Source organism: Amblyomma mixtum, chromosome 3 (assembly GCF_055824585.1).
Source record: "Amblyomma mixtum isolate Tamu chromosome 3, ASM5582458v1, whole genome shotgun sequence".
NCBI classification, from domain to species: Eukaryota; Metazoa; Arthropoda; class Arachnida; order Ixodida; family Ixodidae; genus Amblyomma; species Amblyomma mixtum.
Window position 1 is genome coordinate 274,637,415 of NC_143014.1, and position 14,667 is coordinate 274,652,081.

The 14,667-nt window shown below is 50.6% G+C and overlaps 2 non-coding genes and 1 pseudogene across 2 annotated transcripts; all 3 read left to right on the top strand.

The window, feature by feature from the left end:
- Window positions 1-1,973: 1,973 nt before the first annotated feature.
- Window positions 1,974-3,183, top strand: LOC149354903 (uncharacterized; annotated as a pseudogene).
- A 5,722-nt stretch (window positions 3,184-8,905) lies between these two features.
- TRNAR-ACG (transfer RNA arginine (anticodon ACG)) lies at window positions 8,906-8,978 on the top strand. Its single transcript has one exon. It is a non-coding gene; the product is annotated as a tRNA-Arg (tRNA).
- A 3,915-nt stretch (window positions 8,979-12,893) lies between these two features.
- On the top strand, window positions 12,894-12,966 carry TRNAR-ACG (transfer RNA arginine (anticodon ACG)). Its single transcript has one exon. It is a non-coding gene; the product is annotated as a tRNA-Arg (tRNA).
- Window positions 12,967-14,667: the final 1,701 nt, after the last annotated feature.

Below are 14,667 nucleotides of genomic sequence, written 5' to 3' on the forward strand. Positions count from 1 at the left end.
CCACCGTGTGCAACCTTTTATTTTTATTTTTATTTATTTAGTACATACTGCTAGCCTCATGCTGAGGCTGTTGCAGGATTGGGGCATATGATACAAAGGGAGAAAACAACAGTAAGAAAAGTACACTTAAATTATTGTTATACAGTTCGAGTTGGCACAGTGGAACAAAGAAAAAAAAACTACAGTCAGAGATCATAAGTCACAAAAAAACAACCAAATTGCAGGAGGGCAAAAGTAACGAATCGACAACATTCTGCAGTCAGGGCACAGTTGACAGCTTTAAAATAAAACTTTCCAGGGACGGGCACTTGACCACGTCATCAGGTAAGGCATTCCATTCACGGACAGCTTGGGGGAAAAATGAGTACTTAAAAGTGTTGCTGTGTGCCCGGAATTCGATTAAATGCTTGGAGTGTTGTGTTCTAGTGCTGCGGTGAGCTGAGCGGGAGATGTAACTCTCACTGTTGATCTTAAAGGCTCCAGACAAGAGAAGATACATATATTTGATGCGTGTATGCTTGGCGCGACTACTAATAGTGCTAGTTCTTTATCAGTAAGGTGTGGAATGCGATGCAAGTGTTGCATTGTGGAAGAATAAACATACAAAAGCTGCATCGAATATTTGCTGTTTTTGTGTGGGCTGCACAATGGGAAAGGTGCAGCCGGTGGAATTTATTTAGAAGAGTGAAGGATAGTGGAGTGGGTCTGAGACACCTTTTCTTGCGGCAGATTGTTAACAGATTTATGTTTCTGCGTGATATCAGTGATCCGCTATTGCGCACCGTGTGCCAAGTAAGGCTGGGGCGCGTGCTGCCTGACTTTGTTGTTGCAACCGAAACCCTATCGGGCGGAACTTTCAGGTACTTCAGAAAAGTTGTCACAAGTATCCGATTTCTCTCAACGAGGTTTTTCAACGAATAGTTATCTACAGTGAACAAGAAAAAGTTGTATAAGGATATATGTGAAGTTGTCTTGCCGGAACCCATGTATAGGGCCTTGTACAGTGGTTTGGTTTATTGGGGTTTAATGTCCCAAAGCAACTCAGGCTATGAGGGACGATGTAGTGAAGGGCTCCGGAAATTTCGTCCACCTACGGTTCTTTAACGTGCACTGACATTGCACAGTACACGGGCCTCTAGAATTTCGCCTTCATCGAAATTCAGCCGCCGCGGCCGGCATCGAACCCGCCTCTTTCGGGTCAGCAGCCGAACGCCGTAACCACTGAGCCACCGCGGCGGGGCCCTTGTACAGTGGTGGCCCTGGAAGGAAATTTTGTTAAAGAAGGTAAAGAAAATGCACGTTGAGCCAGGAGTTAAAACTTTTTTCTTCAAGTTGCACACTGGAACGTTAGCAGTCAAGATGTTTTTACAGGATAAACGCTTATTTCTTCCGGGGGTAATCACTGCCTAATCTGCAAGCAACCAGAAATGATAGATCACGTTTTTCTGCATTATTGGGAAGGGGTTTACTTTTGGGACGTAATTTAAAGGACGATAAAGCAGCAATTTCCACTTTACCCCCCTGGAATACGGTATCTGTCTATTGAAAACGAGGATGGAGTACCATTTGATTTAATATTGTTAATGGGCCTCCACAGTATTTGGCGCTCGCGAATGGCAGGATATTACTGTGATCCCGACGCGAGGCCAGCACGAATTTATTTTCGTGAAAATGTGCATCGGTTTGTTGAGAGGGTCAAAGCTGTTGGCGAGGCTTCCGAGTGGTTGTAAAGAGTTGAGCCTTTGATGGCAATAAATGAATTTTAATGTGACGAACGCAGCCCTTGGCGGGCTGACTATATCAATACCATGTGTTCATTGTGTCCCGAAATTTTGTTCTGGTCATTCTTGTGTAATGCCAAAGCCAAGCAATAAAGAAAGAAAAGGGACCTGTGGCGCACATTCTACTTCCGGCCACTGGCGTGTACGGACGCAGGATCATGAGCTCCCACGGAGCGGCGATAGAGGCCGTCGATGGCCGCGGAAACAGGATTGAAGATAAGGAAGGACAGGAGTACGAAATCGTTTTGCCTACGTTGCCTACCGGTCGTGTTGTTCTAAACACCGTGTTTTTGCACGGCGACGTGCGAGTTAGGCCCTAGAGGGTCGAGGATTTCCGCGACGCCCTCGCCAACGCTGGTGCGCTAACCGATGTTGTGGCGTTGGGGGCGTATCGGGTAAACCACGTTTGGGCGGTTACGCTCAACAGTACTGTGGCAACCAAGAAGTTGGCAGCGATAAAGGAACTGGATGTCAAAGGACGACGCTGCATTACCATCGATCCTGCCGACCAACAGGTGAAACTACGGCTGCACTGGATGCTGCACGGTGTAGCCGACGACGACATTCGGACTGCTCTTGCGGCTTTTGGGAATGTAACGGAGGTGACCCGGGAGCGTTGCCGTGTTTCAGGCGTCAAGGAGAAGGGGTCTACAACCAGGACCGTTCTCCTGAAGCTGAAAGCCGGTATGAAGGTTGACGACCTGCCACACCAGTTACGCGTCGCCGGCGAGCTGGCCCTTGTTGTGGTGCCTGGGCGGCCTATGCAGTGCCTACGATGCCGCGGCACCGGTCACGTTCGACGTGAATGCAAGGTACCCCGGTGCTCCAAATGCTGGCGGTATGGCCACGGTGACAGTGTGTTCGCACATACGCGGTGGCTACCGGTGCGGTATCGAGAGACGACACGGCAGAGCTTCTGATGGACGTCGTCGAGAGGGAGGAGGCGGCGAAAGGAGCCGTGGAAGTTGGCAAGGCTGCCGGGACGACCGACGCATCAGGGCCTCCCAGCGGAGACATTAGTGGACCCGGCAACCAAAGGAAGCCACTCGAAGAGGAAGAATTACCTTCGAGTCAGGCGAGCACGTCAGCAGACGGGGACAACGTCTTGGCAACTAAGGACGCCGAGCCAATGATCAGCGAGGAACAGCAGGACCAGAGCTGCGCCCGTTCAGCGAGCGGCACCGCCCCAGCCAAGCGCCCTCATGGCCTGACCGATAACGAAGGGGACAAGGCGGCAGCTCTCAGTGGTGAGGAGCCGCCAGCAAAAACTGCTCAATCCCGACGGTCATCTTTCAGACCGAAACCCAACGTTTTGGCGGACAAGCGCGCCGGCGATAAGGCAGCCCCGCGGCAAGGTCAGGGGCCTGCACCGGATGGCTCCGGTGGCAACGACGGCGTCTAGCCATGTGCTAGACGTGTGGGGTAAGCACCATGCTCTTGGCCTCTTCACTATTTGCGACAATGGCTTCTGTAACCCCGTTGAAAGTGGCCACACTCAATGTTAGGGGCTTGGCAGGAAAGAAAAAGCAAAATCAAGTTTACCGGCTTTTAACAGAGCACGATATTGACTTACTGGCCGTGCAGGAGACAAAAGTAGAAGGGGAGGAAGAGACCGGGAGCATGGTGCGACGTTTCACGTCTAGATTCTACGCTGTAGTGAGTCATGCGATAGGTACAATCGCCCAATTTTTTAACCTGAACGCGCGAGCGTCGACCGGCCAGTCGATAAGCGCCGTACAACGGAGCATAGCGGCGAAGTGTGCGAGAATACGCGCGTGCGCACAATGCCCAGTCCAGTGCAGCTGCCCTCTGCCAGGCTGTTCCGGGAACCGGACCCCACCCCCTTTCGAGCACCGTTATCGTCTTCGTCTTTTCTTTTCTGAACGCTGCCATCACGCTATAAATAAAGGGTCAAGTGGCACCGCTTGGGCTCGATGGAATGCGACATACACCGGCTGATTGCACTACGTGCGAATCAGCACTTCTTTTTATTTTTATTTTCCCTACGGCTCGCGCGGCAATTTCCTGCGGCAAAAAGATATCTGCCGCTGGAAGTCCTGCTGATTAGAAACTTCGATGTTGCAAAGAATAGCGTGCCTTGCCTATGTCTGACCAGAAATAAATTTATTGCTTTTCTCGAGAGCAAAACCAGAAGAAAAACAACGCCTCAATAAGGATACCTTTGCTCGCACTGGTTACCAAGGGGTATTAGAGATTTTGGTAATTCCAGCTGCTTGAGAAATTGTGGGGTCCCGGGTGTCGCAACTCGCTTGTTGCCCTTCAGTATTTGGAGAAGGCTCCACCAGACTGAACAACCGTTGCGATGCGTCGCGGAAGAGAGTTGTACAGCGCTGGTACGAGGTTGTGGTCGATTTTCAACAGCTCCCATTCGGCTTCAACTTTGCGCCATAGTTCATCGCAGCTCACGTTGTGAAGCCCCATTTTTGATAAGTTCTTTTTCATTAGGCCCCACACGTTTTCAATTACATTCATGTCCGTTCCTTGTGGCGGCCAGTCAATGGTCATGATTCCGAGTTCTTCCAGGCGGCCTTTGGCAGCGCGAGACGTGTGCACGGGGGACAAGTCCTGCTGTAGGATGAAGCAGCCGTCATTGAAAGGACCGTCGAGCACATTAGGCAGGAGCACCTGTTCGACGATATTAATGTAGGAGGCGGTACAAAATCGGCCCTGTATTCTGTGTAGTGGTCCAAGGCCCTCTTTGGTTACAATCCCCCAAACGTTGATGCTTTTGCGTCCACTGGCTCTTACTTGGTGGACGTATCGGGGGTCATACCTACAAGAGAGGAGAACAATAAGTCAATTTAAAATTGCGGCAATTTACACCACAAACGTATCTTAAATTAACAATAACAATAAAAGGCTCACAGGAATAAATTTGTGAAAATAGAAACAGGCACAAACTAACTAAATATTAATAATAGGAAGAAACGAACCTCGTTAGGTCTGGTCTGTATACTTTGCGTTTTTGGTCCCACTGCGTGCAGAATGTGGACTCGTCGGTAAAGACGACATTGTGCCATTCATCTGCTGTCCAGTGCAGATGGGCCTGTGCAAAATCCAGTCTTTTTGCTTTCGCTGTGTCGGAAAGAAGCGGCTTTTGGGCAGCACTTCGATTCTTCAGGCCTTCTTCCAAAAGCCGTTTTCTCACCAATTCTTCGCTGACATCGAGGCCAACCGCATCTCTAACCTGGCCAGCCGTCATGAAGGGATTAGTCTCGGCGACGAGAACCAAGGCGGCATCCTCTTCTGCTGTCGTCTTCCGAACGCAGTTCCTTGCTGCATCACCTATGCGCCCTTCGTCTCTAAACGCGCAAATTATCCTGTTCACTGTCGCTACATGTAAATCCAAAGCCATCGCGATCTGTCTTTGGGATGTGCCGCTCAAAGACATGCGTACTGCAGCTACTCTCTTTTCTTCTGGCACCCGAGGAGGCATTGTTGATGCTGCGTGAAGCAAACACTCCAGAAAGCGGATGCAAGGCCTTATATACTGTGAAGCGCGATAGCAATGACATCTGATCGGATTATTTCACTTATCAATTCACACTTCCCTCTCCTACAGAAAAGAAGGCGGTACCACGTTGCCTTTTCTAATCCTTTGTCAGTGGCGTGGAGAAAACAGAAGGAAAGGCGATAACGGACAAAAAAGCAGGTGGGGTGGGGTCCGGTTGCCGGAACAGCTTGGCAGAGGGAAGCTGCATTGGACTGTGCATTGCGCGCACGCGCGTATTCTCGCACACTTCGCCGCTGTGCTCCGTTATACGGCGCTTATCGACTGGCCGGTCGATGCTCGCGCGTTCAGGTTAAAAAATTGGGCGATTGTACATCTGCTAGGAGCGTCCTTTTTGTAAAGAAGTTGCCGGGTCTTGTCGAGCAAGCTCATTTCTCGTGTCCGTCAGGTCGCTGTGTCGCTATCGATTTTACATTGAACAACATTGAGTGGCGAATTGTCTGTGTGTACGCACCAAATGTTACGGACGAAAGGGCTGCGTTTTTTCAGTGTTGAACAGAGTCTTTGTTCCGAGAAACAGCTTATCATCATGGGCGACTTCAGCTGCGTCCTAAGTGGCTGCGATAAGACCAGTGCAAGGGTGTTCAGGGACGCAAGTACGAAGATACTGTCGCAAATCATAGATAAATGGAACCTTGAGGATGTGGGAGAGTGTTTGCAAGGCGCGTGCGGCGTGAAGTACACACACTTTCAGAGGACAAGCCATGGTCGGCTTGACCGCATTTATGTATCGCTGGATGTGATTGCAAAATGCAACAGTTACCATGTAGTGCCGGTGGCTTTTTCGGACCACTGTTTAGTAGTATGTGGGATAGGATTGAAAAAACGAGGCATTGCTTTTAGTTGGGATATGTGGAAAATAAATAACAAGCTAATTAAGGACGATGAATTTAGCTGTGCAGTAATTGAAGAAATAAGCAAAATAGAGCCTAGTAGTGAACTGAAAATATGGCAACAGTGGGAACTTTGCAAAGAACAGGTTAAAATTAAAGCAGTTGAACGATCTAGTGCCACTGCGTACGAAGAGAATCTAAACGAACACAATCTAAGACGTATGCTTGCAAAACTGCTAGAAAAGGAAAGTGAAGCGCCTGGTAAATGGATCGATGACATTAGGAAAATAAAACAGAAAATTCAACTAATAGAAGAGGACCGTTATCGTGGAGCTTTGGTGCGGGCCAGAGCGGAAGATATAGCAGCAGGGGAGACGCCGTCGAAACGAGCGTTGGGAATTGAAAAGGCTCATGCTCGACGAAATCACATTGATAGCAAAGAATGGGGTGGCATCTTATCAGACGAAAACGAACATATACAGCGTGCGTTTTCTGAATACTATCAGGCGCTCTTCGCATTACAGGATGCAGACATGAATACGTTTAAGAACAGGTTTCTTGGGGCACTGCCGCGACTCAGCGACGAGCAGAAAGACGTTTTAGAGCTGGCAATAACCGAATCAGAGGTAGAAATGGCAATAGACAATTTAAATTCTGGGAGATCACCAGGACCAGACGGGTTAAGCGCGGCGTTTTACAAATCATTTAAGAGCAGAATCGCGCCAGTGTTGAAGACGGTCTTTAATGAAGCTTACGACGTACGTGAATTGCCTCCGTCTTATGGTAAATCACATACCGTCCTAATTCCGAAAACGGATGAAGCTGACAAGTTACGACACGTAACAGGGTACAGGCCAATTGCTCTCACAAATGTCGATTATAAAATTTATATGAAGGTGTTGGCGCAAAGGTTACAGTGTGTAATCCAGGAAATTGTTGGCCCCCACCAAACGTGTGGGATAAAAGGCCGGTCTATTCTTTCTAACATACACAAGGCAAGATGTGTGCTCGAGTGCTGTGATTTTACAAATAGTCGCATTGCCATCTTGCAGCTTGATCTCGAAAAGGCGTTCGACTGTGTCGTGCATAAAATTTTGCTGTGCATACTTGATTATGTGAATGTTGGGTATGTTATCCGGGAGGGAGTCGCCTTGGCGTATCGGAACTGTACGACGAGATTGATTGTTAACCAGAGTCTGGGGGCCCCCATTCGTGTGCAGCGTTCGGTACGTCAAGGCTGCCCCCTCAGCACTCTTCTGTTTGCCATCTACATCGAGACTTTGTGTTTAGACATCATCGAAAACGAGATAATAACTGGTTTTCGGCTACAAGCTGCGGAGGTGAAGCTGCTGGCATATGCTGATGATTTAGCGGTTTTTTCCGCTAATCTAGAAGGTGTAACAGAGGCCGTTGAATGTGTCGCTGAATTCTGCAAAACCTCTGGCAGCAGAGTGAACTGATCCAAGTCAGGGGGGCTCTGGCAGGGAGCATGGCAAACGACGATGGACCACTTTGCAAACGTACCCTGGGTGAAGACCCCAACGAAGTACCTTGGAGTACCGCTAGAAAGCTATCGCGATAGCGAAACATATTGGAGAGTGCAGACCCAGGATGTGCGTGAGAAGGCGGAAAGATGGAAAGGAACAGGCTTATCAATTTTCGCTAGAGCCACCGTGTGCAACCTTTTCTTTATCAGTAAGGTGTGGTATGCGATGCAAGTGTTGCATTGTGGAAGAATGAGCAGCTACATCGAATTTTTGCTGTTTTTGTGTGGGCTGCACAATGGGAAAGGTGCAGCCGGATGAATTTGTTTAGGAAAGTGAAGGATGGTGGAGTGGGTCTGGGACACCTTTTCTTGCGGCAGATTGTTAAGAGATTTATGTTTCTGCGTGATGTCAGTGATCCGTTTTTGCGCACCGTGTGCCAATTAAGGCTGGGGCGCGAGCTGCCTGACTTTGTTGTTGCAACCGAAACCCTATCGGGCGGAATTTTTGGGTACTTCAGAGAAGTTGTCGCAAGTGTCCGATTTCTCTCAACGAGGTTTTCCAACGAATATTTATCTACAGTGAACAAGAAAAAATTGTATAAGGATTTATGTGAAGTTGTCTTGCCGGAACCCATGTATAGGGCCTTGTACAGTGGAGGCCCTGGAAGAAATGTGTTAAAGAGGGTAAAGAGAATGCATGTTGAGCCAGGGGTTAAAACTTTTTTATTTCAAGTTGCACACTGGAACGTTATCAGTCAAAATGTTTTTACAGGATAAGGGCTTATTTCTTCCGTGGGGTCATCACTGCCTTATCTGCAAGCAACCAGAAACGATAGATCACGTTTTTCTGCATTGCTGGGAAGGGGTTTACTTTTGGGACATACTCCAAAGGACTATAAAGAAACAATTTCCACTTCACCCCCATGGAATACGGTATCTGCCCATTGAAAACGAGGACGGAGTACCTTTCGATCTGATAATGTTATTGTCCCTCCACAGTATTTGGCGCGCGAGAATGGCAGGATATTACTGTGATCCCCACGCGAGGCCAGCACGAATTTATTTTCGTGAAACTGTGCACCGGTTTGTTGATAGGGTCAAAGCTGTTGGCGAGGCTTCCGAGTGGTTGCCAAGGGTGGAGCCTTTGATGGCTCTAAATGAATTTTAAAGTGACGAAGCCAGCCCTTGGCAGGCTGACTATATCAATACCAAGTGTTCATTGTGTCCCGCCATTTTGTTGGGTAATGTCAAAGCCAGGCAATAAAGAAAAAAAAGACCTGTGGCGCAATGGATAACGCGTCTGACTACGGATCAGAAGATTCCAGGTTCGACTCCTGGCAGGCTCGCTCCCTTTTTTTTTGTCCTCCTTTTTTGCTTTCTGCAACAGACGCCGCTTCTCGCGCATAGAGAAATCATGCCGAGGGCCCCCTTCGTGCAAGTCTGCCGGTGCATCCTCACCGATTCATCTAAACGTGTGCTCCCATGGAATACCTTCAAAAATCTCAAGGAACATCCAAGGAAACATTACTATGCATACAGCTGTGGTAAGGTTATTCTCAGGCCCTGTGCTCCGTTGACCATTGAGTTTACCATTGACGCATTGGCATGACGGGCCTGTGGTCGAGCCCAGGCTTGCAACACCTTTCTGGCAACAAGGATTTATTACGTACTCCAGGTCCTTCACTGCGCCAGACATTACATACAGCGTTTCCATCGTATATTTGCGACGTTTATTTGGTCCTCCAAATTTGAGCCCATGCGGCGTGATAACCTTTTCAGGCCTGTTTGTGCAGGAGGCCTGGGCCTAGAGCACCTGTATGTGAGACAGTTGGTTGCCCGTTTCTTCTTTTTTCGTGCTTGTTCCCTTCCGATTATTAGAGCATTCTTGCAGGTTAACTTTATGACTCTACTTCCGAACTTAGTAGTTTCTTCCAATTTTACTGAACGACCCCGTTTACTAGGCTTTATGCAGGAAGTTTATGCCTTTGTGCGTTTTTTGACAGTTCGGTTTTCAAATGAGTACTTATATTCTGTTTCGCGCAAAAATCTGTACAGGGATTTGATATCCATGCTCTTCCCGCCCCCACTGTATCGTTCCGTCTACGTTGGGCTCATGGGTCATGATGTTTTAAAGCGAGTGCGTAAAATGCCAATTTCTCCTTGCACCAAAACATTTTTCTATAAATTACACACTGAAACTCTACCGGTCAAGACGTGGCTCGACAGGAAAAACATTTTTGTGTCTTCTGTCAACTGTCGCTTGTGCAATGTGCCTGAAACAATTGAACATTGTTTTATAGACTGTGTGGGATATACAGATATCCCTCGCCGCCCCGCGCCGAGTCACGAGACGAGAGCGCACGCCGCAGGGAATGGGGAGAGGAGGGCACCCGGCAACTCTCCTCACCCCGGCTCGGACGTGACGTCACGCCTACGCTCTGGCGTCTTAGGGAAGGGGGGAACGACTCCTCCTGATTGCAACAAGTTGCTCAAGAGGGAGGCAATGTCGTAGGGGTTAAAAGGCGAAGTTCGCGCGGGAACAGGGGACTCGCCCTCTCTCTCTTGCCGCGGCGTGACTGCCCCACTGCCCCGCCGACCCCGGTCTCCTGCCCGCGCCCTCCCGGATTATCCTACGCCGGTCGACGACGACTTGGTAAGCTGCTGAACCATCTATTATCGGATAGAACATTCTTCCGCAGTGTGCTTTGCCTTGCGCTAGGTAAATAAACGGTTTCCTAGCGTACTCTGTTCGTTGCCTACTTCGTCCGAACCCGCCGTGGCTGTGACTTTGCGCCACGGGTTGGGGACACGAGAACGCCCGCGCATAGCTGGCACGGAAGCGAGCCTTCCCGGCCGGCTGCACGCGAGTGACCCCATATCTTGGCGCCCAACGTGGGGCCTGCTCTTGGAACATTGGACGACTGTCAGTTCGGTTCGAGGAACGCTCTTTGTCCGGACTTGACAAGTGGTAGGCCTAGTGTGAATTCTGATCGCTAGGACCTGCGGCATGCTTTCTTGAGTGCGAGGTGTATTGCGCTGCGGCATGTTTGAACTTTTCGACATGCTCAGCATGTTTTTGTAGTTTTTCCTGGAGTTTCTTCGCAAGAACCACTTGGTCCGCATCGAGGGAGCGCGAGGCCTAGCGCCCGCGGAGTTGCCGAGCCCGAAACGAGTGAGTACGGAAGCCGCGTGGGTGGTCCGAGTTTTCTGTATATATTTTCTCGCTGTCTCTTTTTCGACTCTGGGAGTCGCGGCTCCGGGAGCCGGGTGGCCTGCGCCACGGGTGCCTCTACGAGCTCGCTGGTATTGCAGCTCGGCACCGGGCGTTCCGACACCGTCCGATACGGTGGGCGCCGATCGCTCAGAAGCTGCTTTGTGCAGTGAGCGGGGAGGACCATCCCACAACGCTGGTGTCTCCTCGCGGCTGCGCGCACGAAACCCGTTTCGGGTCCTCCTTTTGTTGGGGGTCATCGACCGCCACTATGGTAGTGAGGCCTAAGGCTATTCATAGCTGCCTGCACCTTGTCAAAAGTGACACGACCACCGGACCGTGGTGTTGAGAGGGGGCGCACTTTGCTGGCCCACCCGTTTTTTTTAACCTCGCATGAACCGAGCATTCTCGTTCAAGTCAAGAAAGGGCTTTGTTCACTCGAACTTTGCGTTGCACAGCCGCCAGACACGTTTTGCTAGCGAGTTGAGCATTGAGCCACGTGGCCATTGTTTACGCCGTTTCCCCTCCCGTCACCTACGTTAAAGGCGTGCGGAGTGTGTTTCGGAAATTTTGCAGATCCAGTGGAGCCACTCCGGCTTGCTGTTCTGTGCACATCGTCTCGCTGCCGCCTGCTGCGACGGAGCGGCCTGTATCCTGTTCGCCGCATCCATCCGGGGCAGCCGTGGCGAGACCAGACAGCAGCCACCTCTGGCTGCTGTTACCCTGGCGACTACTGCAGAATCCTGGCCTGCAGTGGTCAACCGACCCTACTCTTCGCGGGCCTGCGGACACGTAGCCCGCGGGCCATGCGAGTCGTCCCAGCGGAGACCTTCACGCCGCCTTCGGAATACCGCGGAAGACTGCGTGCACTCTGTCGGCGTGACCTCCGCTGCACGACCTGCCTCAAGTGCATGAAGACCAGGAGACTCCTCCATAGCATGTAACTTGCAGGCGCGTGGGTCTATTTAAGGTTGGGAGGATGTGGGGACGCCTTCGTCCCCTGCGTTCACTTTCCCGCATTGCACACCCCACTGTTGTTAGCTCCTCCGAAACGCGCTCTTCTGTTTTGGTTACTTTAGCTAACAGGGGAGGGCGCTCGCGTCGCAGCGACAGCAGCGCCACGGATGGCGTGTTTTGCCGCTCGCGCGCGGGGGAATGCTCGCTCTCTTCTCCCTGGGACAGGGAAGCGTGTTGGACGTCCACGCGCAAAGCTCCGCTCTCTGCCGCGGGCGTCCTCGTGTGGAAACTTGTTCCCCTCAGCTCGTCCCGTCTGGCCTCGGAGATATTCCCTCTGCCCTACCGTGGGCGAACATTCGCTCGTAGCCGTACTGGTGAGTCGGACATCCTAGATTCCTCAGTGTATTTTGTTGCTAGCTGGCGTTATTGTTGTTATAGCAATAAACGCCTTGTTTGTGTCAGCCAGTGTGTCGTTCCTTTGTTCCCGCAGAGCACGGCCCGCCGTGGTCGGCGTGCGCTCGGTAGCGTACGCGATCACGGGGTGGAGTCCACGCGGTTTTGAACTGTGTCAGCCGCGCTTAAACGGGGAGAACGGATTTATATCTCCCACATTTTAACCCCATAACTGCAAAGACGCGATTTTGTTTTGGGATGTGTTGCAAAGGACGCTACAGAAAGATTTTCTCCTAAATTCCTACAGTGTGCGCTACCTTGTTGTTTCCCAACCTGACTCGAATCCTTATGATATGATTCTTCTGATTGGACTTCATAGTCTCTGGAAAACGCGCATGCAAGATCGCAACGTTGAACCTGTTGTTTCGCCCAGAATTCACTTTAGACGAATGTTGCTGCAGGTAACGGAGATTTACAAAAAATTGGACTTTGTACCGGATTGGTTTCCTCGCCTGATGCGCTGTATATCCTTACCGGCCTTTTAGTTACAATATGTTACTATTATCTTTCTGCCACGTAGCGCCTACCTAGGTGCTCTGTAAATAGTTGTTTTTGTGTGTGTATATACACACACACATATGTATATATATGGTTTGTATACAAAACCATGTAAATAAATACCATGAAAGAAAAAAAAAACGGGCCTGTGGCGCAATGGATAACGCGTCTGACTACGGATCAGAAGATTCCAGGTTCGAATCCTGGCAGGCTCGCTCCTTCCTTTTTGTTCTCCTTTTTTTTGCTTTCTGCAACAGCCGCCGCTCCTCGCGCATAGAGATACCATGCCGAGGGCCCTCTTTGTGGAAGTCTACAGGTGTATCTTCGCCGATTCATCTAAACGTACGCCCCCATGGAATACCTTCAAACATCTCAAGGAACATCTAAGGAAATACTGCTATGCATACAGCTGTGGTGAGGCTATTCTCAGCCCGTGTGCTTCGTTCACCATTCAGTTGACCATCGACACAGCGGCCTTGGCACGGCGGGCCTGTGGCGCCGGCCCAGTCGGGCCGCGGTAACAGGATTTTGGACACTGCTGACCAGGATTATCAAGTGATACTGCCGCAACTGCCATCAGGTCAGATTGTTTTGAACACAGTTTTTTGCACGGCGATGTGAGAGCGCGGCCTTTCCGCGTCGAAGATTTCAGAGACGCCCTTGCTAATCTGGGAGCACTGCCAGATGTTATCGCCCTGGGGGCGTACCAAATGAACCATGTATGGGCGGTAACTTTCAAGACAGCGGGAGCGGTGAAGAGCATGCTCGCTAAAGGCGACATGCTGGTGAAGGAGCGTCGGTGTCTGGTTATAAACCCGAACAACCAAGACGTCAGGCTCAAGCTTCGCTGGCTCCTTCAAGGAGTCAGCGACGATGATGTGCGGGCTGCGCTGGCAAGTTGATGGCAAGGTAACTGAAGGGACCAGGGAGAAGTGGCGTATCTACGGCATTACCGACAGGTCGTCGACAACGCGCCTAGTCGCCCTGAAGTTGAAGGCCGGTGTCAGTGTGGAAGACCGGCCCGATCAGGTGCGCGTGGGCGGTGAGCTGGCCTTAGTTGTGGTACCGAACCGGGCACCCTTGTGTTTGCGCTGCAACAGTAAGGGCCATATACGGAGTGATTGAAAAGTCCCGCGCTGTTCCCGATGCCGGCGCTTTGGTCACAACGATACGGACTGCGTTAAAACCTACGCAACCATCACCGGTCAGCCGAAAAAGAACGATGTGACCGAGCTCGTTATGGATGACGAAGACGCTGAAGAGGCTTCCAGAGGGGCTGGGAATGTTCCCGTGCAGTCTCCAACGGGCGACAAGGCTGAAGCCGATGAGGACACTCAAGGTGCCGTCAGCAAAGGCGACCAACAAGATCAAGGCAACACCACCCCCTTGCGGGCGGGGACTGCGAAAGAAGACTCCGGCAAGGAGTTGGAAGTAGTGTCGACGGGGGGCTGGTGGGATGGTGAGCAAACCATGGACACCACAAGTGCAGTGCCAGGAAAAAGAGTGCACGATGAAACAGTCGTCGCGGGCGACAACGCCGACGTGGAACCGCCTCCCAAGACGCCTGCTACTCGGCGGCCGAGTTTCAAGCCCAAGCCGAACATTCCGCCCGACCGCAGAGGGGGCGGCACGGAGCCCTCGTAGCAGCGTGGGCCAGTCTTGTTCCTGCCCACGAAACTGCAATTAGCCTGCATCATGGAGCTGTATCAAGGGCCAAAACAACGACGCGGACTACTCCCTTATAAAAATTTCTATAGACAGTCCATAGACTGTCTATAGACTTTAGTCTATGAAGTCTATAGACTGTCTATAGACAAATCCTTTAGACTGGTCTATAGACAGTCTATAGATTTATGGCCATACACTTTTAGTAGACTTTTGTCTATAGACAGTCTATAGACAAATGTCTACTGAAA